Source organism: Tachyglossus aculeatus, chromosome X1, assembly GCF_015852505.1.
Source record: "Tachyglossus aculeatus isolate mTacAcu1 chromosome X1, mTacAcu1.pri, whole genome shotgun sequence".
NCBI lineage: Eukaryota > Metazoa > Chordata > Mammalia > Monotremata > Tachyglossidae > Tachyglossus > Tachyglossus aculeatus.
Window position 1 is genome coordinate 86,881,458 of NC_052101.1, and position 13,237 is coordinate 86,894,694.

A 13,237-nucleotide genomic window follows, 5' to 3' on the forward strand; every position below is an offset into this window, starting at 1 on the left:
GTGTTTTAATTGATGGTGAAAAGGAGGAAAACAATTTAACAATGCCTGATATTACCTGAATCAGCATCAGATTGTTAGATCAGAAACCAGGCTTCTTGGCTGTCAGGCCCACTTTGTAGACTGGCTAAAGAAAGTATTTAAATACACTGTGAATAAGAAAAGCACAAAACCTTCAATGGCACCATAGAATCAGGTCTGAGATTTTTCAGGATATTTTCCTGAAAGACTCTTCTTTTTGTCCTGTATACAAGGAGAAAAGAATTCTACAGAAGTGGCACAGCAGGAGAAATATCAGTGCTTCCCTCTTCCTCCTTCCCCCATCCCCTGATCCTTAAGAAAGCCTCTTTAGTGGGAGGAGAGTTCAATCAACATTCTTTATTCACCCTTAGCTTCTCTGATGAAAGTGTCAACTGTGATTGACATCTTTGTAGGCAGCTGCCTTTGAAGAATAGGAGGACTGGAATAGTACAGTGCTCTGCACACAGTAAGCGCACAATAAATACAATTGATTGACTGATTGGAATGGAATACTTTTCCTGCATTTCAAGAACCTCACTGCCCATTACTTACCAAATTGCGGAGTTTATTCAGTCGCTAGAAGAGATGTGATGAACCAGTAACCAGCCTTAGACTGCTCTGGGGTCAATCAGGAAACACAGCAAGGGTTGGTGCTCTGCTTTCAGTGAGGACTTCAGAGATGTTCTGTGAGGAAAATATTTTTTTTTTGTTATGGTGTTAAGTGCTTACCATGTGCCAGGCACTGTACTAGGCGCTGGGGTAGATACAAGGCAATCAGGTGGGGTATAGCTTCATAAGGGCCAAGCCATGGAAAGGGAAAGCAGAAAATAGTGACCCTATAGATTTCTTAGAGTGAAAAATATTATCTTTGGGAAAGAAACAATATTATTTCTCTGCTCTCTTTTGATTGTTATTGGAGATTGCTAAAGAGAAATGTGGCTTCCTTGTATGTTTGTCCCACTGTGGAATTAAAATTCTGAAAGCTACTGACATGAAATGGAAATCACCAGTATTTTTTAAATAGTATTTATTGAGCACTTACTAGGTGCCAGGCACTGTACTAAGCGCTGGGGTAGATCAACACGATCAAGTTATTGATAAAATGATCAGTATTGACATTAAAAATGGGCCTATGCATTTAGTTCAGTTTGTTTGGTTTCAGAGAATACTTTAATTGAATACCTTATGCTTTGCCTGGATGAGATGTCCTTGCTGTATCTATGTTTGGGAGGACTGATTGAATGTAACCTTCAGTCCTCATAAGATACCATTGCTCCTATTCTGAGTCTTAGCCCTAATGTTGCTCTTAGGATTTGGTTACAACTTCATGAGGGCCAGCTTTCTATCTCAGTTTAGAGCTGGCTGCATAATCCTCCAATTTTATACAGTAATTGCCATCAATTCTGCTTTATATGAATAATTTGGTGCTCTGCCTCTCTCCACCTTTATTAAGCCGTAATGTTTTCACACCTCCCATCACCCTGCCAAAGGGCCTTTGGCCTCGCAGTAGTTCCCTCTCTCTTAATGTTAATGAATTTCCAACTGTTTTGGGGTGTTCCGAGGAGTTTTCTCTGGGAGGTGGTTTCACAGTCGAGGACAAGTAAGGCAGACTGATTGACCCAGAAATAAAAACAGAAAGATGAAACTGTGAAGAGGAGCTGTAACCTGCTGAAAGAGTCAGAGGTTCAGGAAATGGGAGAGCCTATTTTGGAAGTGAAGGTGGAAGATAGGACAATTATCCTTGAGTTTGGGAGTTTCCGATTGCATTTGAGTTTGCAGGGAGCCCAAGTGGTAGTAGTAGTAGTAATATTTATCAACTTTTTACTGTGTGCAAAGCACTGTATCGAGTGCTGGAAAAGAAAAGCTTGAACAGAGAAGAGACCTTTTCAGAGACATACCTTTTAGGAGCACATTCTCTGTTTATTGGTCATATAGCTAAAATAAACCAGCGGGAAAGCAAAATGGAAAAATAAAGTGTTTGCTATGGAACATGCTTTCAATCATTAATACAGCGGCCAGGGAAATTAGCCCAGGCCAAGGGCCTGAAAGGAAGGATGCTGTGAGGGAAGGAAGACTTTTATCAAAATGAAAAACATGCTTCACAGCAATGGTTTTGTACTTTTACAGGCTTCTGATGCTTGGTGCCACCAGGGACATCAATGATAGAAAGGACCTAAGGGTTTTAGTTTTTAAACTTATCGGGAAAGGCTGCATAAATGTAAAGGTAGAGAGTTCAGGGAGTGGTCTTCTCACACCCAATCTATTTCTTTTAACGTCAATTCTGAATACTAATGATGGCATTTGTTAAGCGCTTACTATGTGTCAAGCACTGTTCTAAGCACTGGGGTAGATGCAAGGTAATCAGGTTGTCCCACGTGGGGTTTAAAGTCTTAATCCCCATTTTACAGATGAGGTAACTGAGGCCCCCAGAAGTGAAGTGACTTGCCCAGAGCCACACAGCTGATAAGTGGCAGAGCCGGGATTAGAACCCATGACCTCTGACTCCCAAGCCCGTGCTCTTTCCACCAAACCATGCTGCTTCTCTACTAGTTCCTATTAGGAACTTTTAAAAGCCAAAATTAACTGTGGCCTAGTGGATAGAGCATGGGCCTGGGAATCAGAAGGACCTGGGTTCTAATCTCAGCTCTGCCACTTGTGTGCTGTGAGACCTTGGGCAAGTCACTTCACTTCCCTGTGCCTCAGTTACCTCATCTGTAAAATGGGGATGAACACTGGGAGCTCAAGATGGGACATGGACTGTGTCCAACCTGATTAGCTTGTATCTACCCCACTGCTTAGTAAAGTGCCTCACATATTAAGCACTTAAAAGTCATCACTATGTTTCCAGATCCCGTTCACTCGTCATTTCCTGCAGGGACAAAATAGATCACTCAGGTTGTACAGCCAGATTGTTCTTCATTTTCTTGCTTTTTTGTTTTGGTTTTTTTTTTTTGCTACTTCAATACAGCACTGAAGTTCTGACCTATTCCATTCAGTGCAAAGAAAAATGCTATGCAAAACACTTAATGCGATTTAGGAAAACACTTTTGTAAAAAATTTAAATAATGTAATTGGACCTAGATAATGATAGGTACCATTCTGTGCAGAATGCAAGCAGGTGGCAAAGTTGAAGAGGCAATTTAGCTCTCCACTAGGGGATGCAGAAAACAGCATACTCACCAAGCAAGGAAAAGGAGAAAATACGTCTTAGTTTTACAGTATGATATTGAGTTATTTAGTCTGATGCTAAAGTAGTAATGAGCCCAATTCTGCCTTCTGTAGAGGTCTGTTAGTAAGCCTGCATATGTGAATACTCTAGAGATTAACCCTAGCAGGAAAAAATGATACGGGAACACTGCCCAGGAGCTCTGCTCTGGAACACAACTACATCATAGAAGCCCACAGTGCTTGGACTAAGTGCGGAATGCTGAACCCCCAATCTGGTATGCAGTGGCAACTTACCTACAATGACTCCTGCATACAGCTTCTTGGATAAACACATGAGATAAACATCTCCTCCAAGCAGGCCTTCCCTAAGCCCTCATTTCCTTTTCTCCCAGTCTCTTCTGCATTGCCATTGCACTTGGATTTGCTCCCTTTATTCACCCCTCCCCTCAGCCCCACAGCACTTATAGACATATTCATATTTTACTTATATTAACATCTGTCTTCTCCTCTAGACTGTGAGCTCGCTGTGGGCAGGGAACGTGTCTACCGACTGTCATAGTGTTCTCTCCCCAGCACCTCACACAAGGCTCTGCACACAGTAGGTACTCAATAAATGTGATTGATTAGTTGAGAACTTTGTTGCCAAGGGCCATGGAAGCCATCAGCTTCTTAGCCAGTGGTGCTCTCCTCAATCCAAAGAGAGAATATAGAGGGAGGTTTCAAAATAGGTGTTGTTCCTTCTGGGCTCTGGAGGACAGGTTGGTATTGTACTCCCCTGAGCTCTTAGTACAGTGCTCCACATAGAGTAAGCATGCAATAAATACTATTGTTGATGATGATAGAAGCCTCTGAAGGCCAAGCCCAACCTGGTCTGTGGATCAGCGCTTAGTACAGTGTTCTGCACACAGTAAGCACTCAAAAAATACGATTGATTGAATGAATGAATCCTGAAGTCCCAGGAGTGTGGGGCTGGGTTGGGCTGACCCTGAGCTGAACCCAGTCAGGATCAGGAAGACCTAGAAAACCACTTGGCCCTCTGGACTGTAAGCTCGTCATGGGCAGGGAACATGTCTACCAACTATGGCACCCTCAACTCAGAAAGCGAGTCTAAGTCTGATGAGTGATCACTATAACTGCAATTACAGCCTGGTAGTGAATGTGGCTGCCACCAATGTGTACTTCTAATAGGGTATGATCTTGCTGCCCTGATTCTTTCCCCACTGCTATGATAGTGAGGACACTTGGATTTCTGGAAGCCCACTTCTATGAGCACACGTTTCTGCTGCTGCTACTGGGCAGTGGCTGCAGCAACAGATGATTGTGTTTATGGTAGTAGCTGCTAGAGGTGGAGAAGGGGATGGGGAGAGGGCAGTCTACTTGCCTGCTGTGTGGTCTTGGGCAAGTCACTTCACGTCTCTGGGCCTCAGTTATCTCATCTGTAAAATGGTGATTAAGACTGTGAGCCCCACATGGGACAGGGACTGTGGCCAACCTGATTAGCTTCTATCTACCCCAAGTGCTTAGTACAGTGCCTAAGGCAAAGTAAGCACTTAAATACCATTTAAAAAAATTTATCATTCACATCCTTATTCATTCATTCATTCAGTCCTATTTATTGAGAGCTTACTGTGTGCAGAGCACAGTACTAAGCGCTTGGAAAAGTACAATTTAACAATAAACAGACACACTCTCTGCCCACAATGAGCTCTGTGCTATTAAAACCAATAGATTTACACTTATTTTCCCCATGTTTATATCTCATTAATAGTTGCGAATTGTGTCCCATGGAACATCCTGCAATTCATTGTTATGTAGAACACTGCTGTTTCAAAAAAAAATGTAACCACAGCATTAACCTGAATACATTTGCATGCCCTAATGCTCCTGCTGCTGATCACTACCATCTTTCTGATTACAGCAACTACTCACAGAACCTGGAGCTGGTGACTTCAGTTCATTCATTCAGTCTTATTTATTGAGCACTTACTCTGTGCAGAGCACAGAACTAAGCACTTGGGAAAGTACCACAATAAACAGTGACATTCCCTGCCAACAGTGATCTTACAATCTAGAGGGCGAAAATGGTATTTGTCAAGCACTTACTAAGTGCTGGGGTAGATACAAGCAAATCGGGTTAGACACAGTCCCTGTTCCACGTGGGGCTCACAGTCTCAATTCTCATTTTACAGATGAGGTAACTTTTCCTCATCTCCCTCTCCCTTCTGGGTCACCCTGACTTGCTCCCTTTGCCCTTCCCCCCTCTCCCAGCCCTACAACACTTATGTATATATCTGTAACTTTATTTATTTGTACTGATGTCTGTTCCCCTTCCCCCCACCCCCCAGCCACGGACTGTGAGTTTGTTGTGGGCAGGGATTACCACTCTTTACTGTTATATTGTACTTTCCCAAGTGCTTAGTTATGTGCTCTGCACACAATAAGCATTTAACAAATACAACTGAATGAATGAATTGTTTTACAGATGAGGTAACCGGCACAGAGAAGTTAACTCACTTGCCCAAGGTCATGCAGCAGACAAGTGGTGGAACTGAGATTAGAACTCTAGACTCCAAATTTATGAGCAGAGATGATATCTGTTGTATTGTACTCTCCCAAGCACTTAGTGCAGTGTTCTGCACACAATAAGCATCCCATAAATACCCCTGACTGAATTACAACATCACTACTGCTGGTGAGCTTTTACTCATGTCTGCGTTTGATAAATTCAATGAGTGACTGACATTTCCTTCCATGTCGTGTCCACGTAAAGATTACACTTTGCTGCACTATTGCATTTGTTTCTCACACTACTTAATGTCCTTTTCATTTCTCCTTCTTGGTGGCATGATCTTCCCAAAGCCTTTGCTTCAAGACACTTACCCCATGTTGGACATCTGAAAAACAAACAGATCTGCCTTCCATTGCTTTCTCCCAGCTGTTCATCGCTATGCTAGAGCAGTCTGAGGTTTTGCTTCACTGTGTCTTTAAAGTGTTTTTTCTCCCTGCCATCCTTTTCTACGATTAGTCCATTCCAGCTCACCGTAAAGCAATTGTCTGGACATCTTGCTGTCAGCCACTCTCATCAAATGCCCTGCCAGCAAGGTGTGATGTGACAAGCATTGCTTTGATGCTGGTGGTTCTGAGACCTCATTGTTCATGACCCTGTCTTGCTACTTGATGTTAAATATTGCAATCAGTGGTGGAACTGATTTTTGCTTCACTGTGTCTTTAAATCATTTCTTCTGTTCTTCCAGTTTATGGCTACTCTGTTTCAGCTTACCATGGGACTGCTCTAAAGATCATATGGGATGTCTGTGGGAGATCTAAGTCTCACATTCATAAAGAAGGTAGGACACTACAACTGCCTTAGAGTCCTTCAGTTTGGACTGAATATCGATCAATCAATGGTATTTATTGAGCTACTACCGTGTGCAGAGATAACACCAGAAGCAAAAGACACAGTGCCTGCTTTCAAAGGGCTGAAAATATAATGGGGAGACAGGCAGACAAATTATTTACGAACCGTGGTAACCGTAGCAATGGTATTTACTGAGGTCCTTCTGGGTGCAGTGCACTGTACTAAGCGCTCCAGAGAGTACAACAAAACCACAAGGCAAATTTCCTGCTCACCATGAGCTTACATTCTACTGAGATAACACACGTATAAATATTTGCAAATAATCAGAGTAATTAACTGTAAGATTGATCGTACCCATACACACAAGTGCTGAAGGAGGACAAAAAGTAATAGCAGGTGGAGGTTGTTGCTGGGCTGAAACTACTTGGAGAAGACTCGAGGAAGCTTCTTGAAAGAGTAGGGTTTGGGGAGCGTTCGGTAGGGAGAGCTGTGGTCTTTTGGATCACGATGGGGGAGGCTCTTCCGAGTTAGAGAAATGGTGTGAGTGAGGGGGCAGAGGAGGGAGAGTCAAGAGCGAGGTACAGTTAGAAGGTTAGTTTGAGAGGAACAGAGAAGTGAGCTGCTGAGCAGTGGTTGAAGGGAGCTGGAAAAAAATGTTAAGATGGGGAGAGTTGGCAGAGAGCACTGAAGCCAATTGTGAGGATTTTTGTTTGATGGAGAGGGAAATGGGAAGGCAGTGAAGGTTTATGAGGAGTGGAGAGGTGTGTGCTAAGATGCAGGAGGAAGAATGTGGCTTTAACAGGTCACCATCAGGATGACACCAAGCTGGTGCCCCACTCCCTATTTGAGCCTCCCATAGGACGAACCCTAACCTTCTCGATTCAGTTTACCGGCAGATTCTGGAGCTTTGTCATCCTTCATGGCTCTCGCTGCATCAGAGACCTCAGCAAGAACCGCATCTTCAAGTGTTGGTAGGTGAGCTTCTCTCTGCAGAGCATCATCCACAGGGGTGGTAGGGAGACTTCCTTAAGATTTCTTCTCCCTCCGACGAGGGTGGAGCCATCTCATATCTTCAGTGATGCTGGGGTGGGCCCACTCATGCTCTTCAGGGATGCCCAGAATTCTTTTGTCTGGTGTCAGTCTGCAGAGCCTTGGATCGCTTCAATCTTGGCATCCCAACACTTTTTCCATTCTACAGTCCTAACCGAACAAGTGCTGGGTTGCCAAGCTTAAATGATGTAAGCTTCAGTAAGCATCCCTTTTGCAAGGGTTATGAGGCTAATACTAATAATAATGGTATTTGTTAAGCATTTACTATGTGCCAGGCACTGTACTAAGCACTGGGGTGGATACAAGCAAATCGGGTTGGACACAGTCCCTGTCCCATGTGGGGCTCACAGTCTCAATTCCCATTTTACAGATGAGAAGACTGAGCCTGTTGTTGGATAGAGACTGTCTCTATATGTTGCCGACTTGTACTTCCCAAGCGCTTAGTACAGTGCTCTGCACACAGTAAGCACTCAATAAATAGGATTGAATGAATAACTGAGACACAGAGAAGGGAAGTGGCTTGCCCTAGATCACACAGCAGATAAGTGGCAGAGCGGGAATTAGAACCTGTGAAGTTCTGACTCCCAGGCCCGTACTCTGTCCACTCCTCAACTCAGAGTCAGCAAACCAATGCTGCTGTTCTCTCCTGGGAGAACCCGTTGTCTTGAAGGCTGCCCAGAAGTCACCCAATCATTGATCACACTGGTAGAAGCAGGAAAAGATTATTGTTCTAAAAGAGTTAGAGTTACACCACTGCCTCTGCTGAGTTCCTTGCATGTGACTCCTTCTCCGGGAGTCTGACATTGGGTCTTCTGGGTAGTTTGGACGCCACTTCGTGATGTGTGAGTTTTTTCATTAGTGAAAATTTAGAAGCTGTCAGGTGATGATCAGACTAGCACTCACTACATGTTGCTACAGCAAAACAAACTTCCTTCAGGTCTTACTGTCAGACAATGATACGATGAATAAGATGCCCCTATCTGGGCCTTGAGTGTATCCTATTTAGTAAATGAAAAGCTACGTTGGTGATTGCAAGGTATTTGGTACATTCTACACCTGGACACTGAAAGGCCATTGCTGTTTAATTTACCAATCTCATGTTATACAATGCCTTTTCTCCTCATTTCAGCATCACCACCCACAGGTACATTTTAATCTTCCCTAAGAATCATTTGCTAAGATGCTGGTATTTTGGCGATGAGTCTGTCCACAACCTATAGAATCTATTTTTTTCTTTCCCCCTCATTAATGTTAATTACGGGCGGGGGAGGGGCCATAGGCAGACAATTGTGGCACAAGCACTTCCACTTGAGAGGTAAATTCAGGGTCGTTAGATGCTCACTAATACCTCTGGGCAGCTTTATCAGCCCCAGCAACAGTATTTATTGAGCACCTGCTATAAGCGGAGCATTGTCCTTGTGCTTAGGAGCAGGCATTAAAAATAATCAATCAATCGTATTTATTGAGCGCTTACTGTGTGCAGAGCACTGTACTAAGCGCTTGGGAAGTACAAGCTGGCAACATATAGAGACAGTCCCTACCCAACAGTGGGCTCACAGCCTAGAAGGGGGAGAGACCAGGTCCCTGCCCTTAAGGAATTTACGATTGAGTGGCAGATTAGGAAGGTTGGAGGCAAGTGATGGTCTGATTGCAAACACTACACACGTGGGAGACTTCATTCAGAGAAGGAATCAGCACTTATTTCCGTGAGATACCTTTCAGCAGGAAACCTTGTTATGCTCCGTCAGGCAACGTCGACTCCGCATCTGGCTAGCTCACGTGCAACAAGTGCTCTTTTTATTATCGGCCGATTGCCCTTCTCAGTCCCATAGGGTCGTGATGTTCTCGGATGTGATTGTTTCTTTTCTTTATGCTGTGGTCCGTTTTTGGTTTTGTTCAGTTTGGCACAGCTAGCCGAAGATCCACTCATCACGGTCCTCTAGCGAACCTGGCCATTTTAGGAGCACCTTTTCCTAGTTCCTTTTCCCGCTTGGGGGTAAGGCTAAACAAAGCTGCTCAGATACCCAGGTGTTACCAAACAATGAGGCAACCTTTTCAGCTATTGAGCGGCTAATGCCTGGGGCTGCCTAGTCACATAGGGTTTTTGATTAAATTTTCCCCACTGTCAGTGGGATGTGAATTTGAGTCTGTTTTTTTCCAGTGGTGACAGTGGTAGGTTGTGTTGAGCCATTCACACCCTCTCATCCATTTCCACTGTGACCCATGGCCATGAGGCGGAATATCTATACGTCCTTATTGATCTCATTTATCACATCCCTACAAAGAGAGCATCGATACAACTCCTCTGCACTTCTTGGAAAGGTAAAGGGATTTATCTATCACCCGACAAGCCATTGGCCGCTCTAAAATGCAGGTTTTCTGATTTTTTGTTTTGCCCCCCCCCCCCCGCCCCCACTAGATTACTCTGTTCGTAATGGGGGCAGCTATCTGTGGTAACAGGATTTAGGAGTAACATGGATAACTGAAACACACAGATAATCCCTAACCCTCATTTAAGTCAACTGTTTTAATCTTCTCCCCATCCAGGCCACCATTGTACCAGTTACCAAGGAGCAAAATTCCCAACCTTGAGTTTTACCCCTTTCATGTTCCTTGCTCACTCTCTGCTAGAAGTATTAATGAGCTGTGAAATGCCCAAAAGGCAGATAGAGAGGCAAATCAGTCCTGGATAATAAGGCGTTGGCTATAGTGTGTATTTTGACCGAACAATGCTATTTTTTTTCCCGAGCAACGTTTGCCATTTGATGGTTTGTGTTTAATTCCCAACCAGCAGAGGTCACTGCAGATACTCACGAACCCGATTTCAGGTGAACCGTCACAGGTACTCCGTTTTCAACCCACTTTTCAGCTACTCTTTAGATTCTCTCTTGTGAAGATGCGTGCTAGAACGATGGGAAACGCCTTGCCAGCCTGATTCCCCACAAGTGTTTATTCAGCGGCAATACTTAACGGGAGCCTATTTCATCTAAAAATCAGGCAGAGTTGTCCTGTGTTGGTATTACTGTTATTGCTATCACTGATCTCCTGATGTACACAGGATTTCATTTGCCGAAACAAATCACTGCTACCAACTCAACTCGGGCCAGATCTCACTTTTCTTCCACCAGAATAAGATCGCCTTCACAATCTCCTCCCTTAGAAGAACCTTCACGAGAAATAATTCAGTAGACTAGTTTTACAATCATCCGTGGTTAATGTCTGTCCCTAGTGTGGTCCTTTTACTGCTGTGAGAAGTTTATTACTCTGGGGAGATGTCAGGAAGAGTGTCCAGGGTTATTTTATCCGGAGGGGGTGGTGGTTGATGGTTACATACAATTTTAACAGCAGTATGAACGCCACTGTGGTCTTCCTGGACTAAGAAGACACTCCAGGGAAATTTTCAGATTACATTATTCAAATCAAAATAATTTTGTCAATTTATTAAGTTCAAGATGGTACAAAGAAGACTCACGGTTTTCAGCTTTTTTTTGAAAAGCACACATACCTAACAATCATACTGTAGTCGAGCTACAAATCTCAGTAATCTGAGCCATTGTTCTGAATACACTGAACCAAATGAGTGATAAAAATCCACCTCCAAAGTAAATATTATCCATTTTAATATGAATCGTTCTAATAGCCATCTAATTGATTTTAGTTTGATTCAGGTGAAGGAGCCCACTTAATCTCCTTAATTCTTTGCACTGAGCTTGAAAGGTGAGTACACTCTACCATTGTGTGATGACTGGATCTTTAAACTCATGCATAGTGAAGTAAAATCTTTCTCTCTCTCTCTCTCCCTCTCTCCCTCCATGCGGACAATAGGCGAGGCAACAGAAATATAGGAAGATAAACATTTAAAAAGCCACAATTGGATCAAAAATGGCTGACAACAGGAGAAACGGGAAAAGGAGCCCAGCAAAAACACTGTTTCTGATATGAAATAATCTGCTGCCTTTAATAAAGAAGCTATTTGATGTGCCTTTCCGGTTTCCTTTAATACAGTTGGTAACAATTCGTTCCTAGCTTCATTCACCCTACATTTAGGTGTGACTTTGTTCCATCTGCAGACACACACTAGAGAAAATGCATACTTTTTTCCCCCTAGGCATTTCTAAAACCTCTCAAAATAAGATTTACCTCTAAAAATACTGTAATCAAATACAATGCCCCTTTGGTTGTAGCCTAAGAGAGATGGAGAAGAGTTCAGGCCATATGTCAGTGGGCTAATTGGATTGCATCTGATGCTTTTCTTTAAACCTAGCATCTTCTCCAGTTTTTCATCTTCTGCAGGAGGCTGGAGGGGAAATGTCTGTGTGCTTTTGTCTCCCTTTGCCTCGCTTAACGCACGCTTTCTGATTTAACTTCATTCTCATCATCCACGCCCAAGATAAGCAGTTTCATTGAGTTTCCCCGCGAGCAGTGTTTCTTTTGCTTAAGTGCCTGAATTGCAGCAAAGCAACCATGATGCCCCGGCACAGGGGAACAAGCGGAAAGCCTCAGCCTATTACATCTATTATGTCTGGACGGGGTGGAAGCACACGATTTGTAGATCCATCACCCCCCAACCCCCACCCTCCTGTCCCCTCTCGGAAAGGAGAAAGCCCTATTTAAACAGCGCCCTGGAAGGCGCCCACGCCCTTCATCGTTTGGAGGGGGATTTTTTTTTCTGCCCCTGGGAAAGTCAAAACCATGCAGCTGACGGTCTGATGGGAAGCCACAAAATGAATTCGTCGTGGTAGTCTTCATTTGGCCTGAACCACGGCGCTTCGCCCCCGCCCCCTTTCTTTCCCTCTCAGCCATCTATCTATGGGACATGCACACCCCAAGTGGGAACGAGAGAGCCACCCGGGCGAGAAAGAATTCAAGAAGGAGTGAGGGGGGTGGGGAGTCGGCACCCACTGCAGTACGGGAGTGGAGGGGCACCGCACGGACACCCACCCCCACTCCCACACGCAATCGAGCGGCGCTCCGGCATCCTCGGCCGGCAGACACCCCAGGTCGGCCTTCGGGCGTGGGACCCGATCCCGGTGCCTGGCTCTGCCTTCCCGCGCGCTCGCCCACCCCCGGGACAAGCTGTTCACCTTGTAACCTCCCCAGCGCCTAGAACAGTGCTTTGCACACAGTAAGCGATTAGCAAATACCATTATTATTATTATTATCCCCTGCCCCGGACCCCCTCCCCAGCGGGGGAACCCCACGCCTCTTAGATCGGCCCCCCGATGGGGGTGTGTGCCCGTTTCCCCGTCCCCCCGCGGGCGGTCCCAGCCCCTGGTCTGAGCACACACTTTCCCCTCGTCCCGGGGGAGTCCACCTCGCGGGGACGCTCACCTGGCGGACCGGCCGGCCGGCCGGGCTTGCACCCTCACCTAGCCGCTGAGCGCAGCGCCGCTCCGGTGTCCTCCCCTCCCGGGCTTTCCTCCGGCTCGGGCGGCGCCAGCTGGAAGCGCGAGCGCGAGCCTGCTTGAGACTCAGCACCTGGGGCTCCGAACAGCTCCGCGCCTCGCCCGGCCACGCAGGGACCCGCCCCCTCGGCGCCGCGGTAGCCTATCGGGGCGCGAGGCCGCCCCGCCCCGCCCCTCCCCGCCCCCACGGGGAGGGCCAGCCCCGTCCCTCCCCGCCCCCCGCCAGGCTGAGCCCCGA

General features: G+C 45.5%; 1 long non-coding RNA gene across 2 annotated transcripts in view; it reads right to left on the reverse strand.

Moving 5' to 3' along the window:
- Positions 1-13,022, reverse strand: part of LOC119950213 — an 81,626-nt gene extending 68,604 nt beyond the window's left edge. Inside the window, exons 1-2 of one of the 2 annotated variants that reach the window (XR_005457340.1) lie at positions 12,926-13,022; positions 571-702 (exon numbers count right to left, since the gene is read on the reverse strand). This is a non-coding gene — a long non-coding RNA (uncharacterized LOC119950213). Of the gene's footprint in view, positions 1-570; positions 703-3,198; positions 3,262-12,925 lie in introns of those variants that run through there. The other variant, XR_005457341.1, reaches the window with a different exon arrangement.
- Between the last annotated feature and the right edge of the window lie 215 nt (positions 13,023-13,237).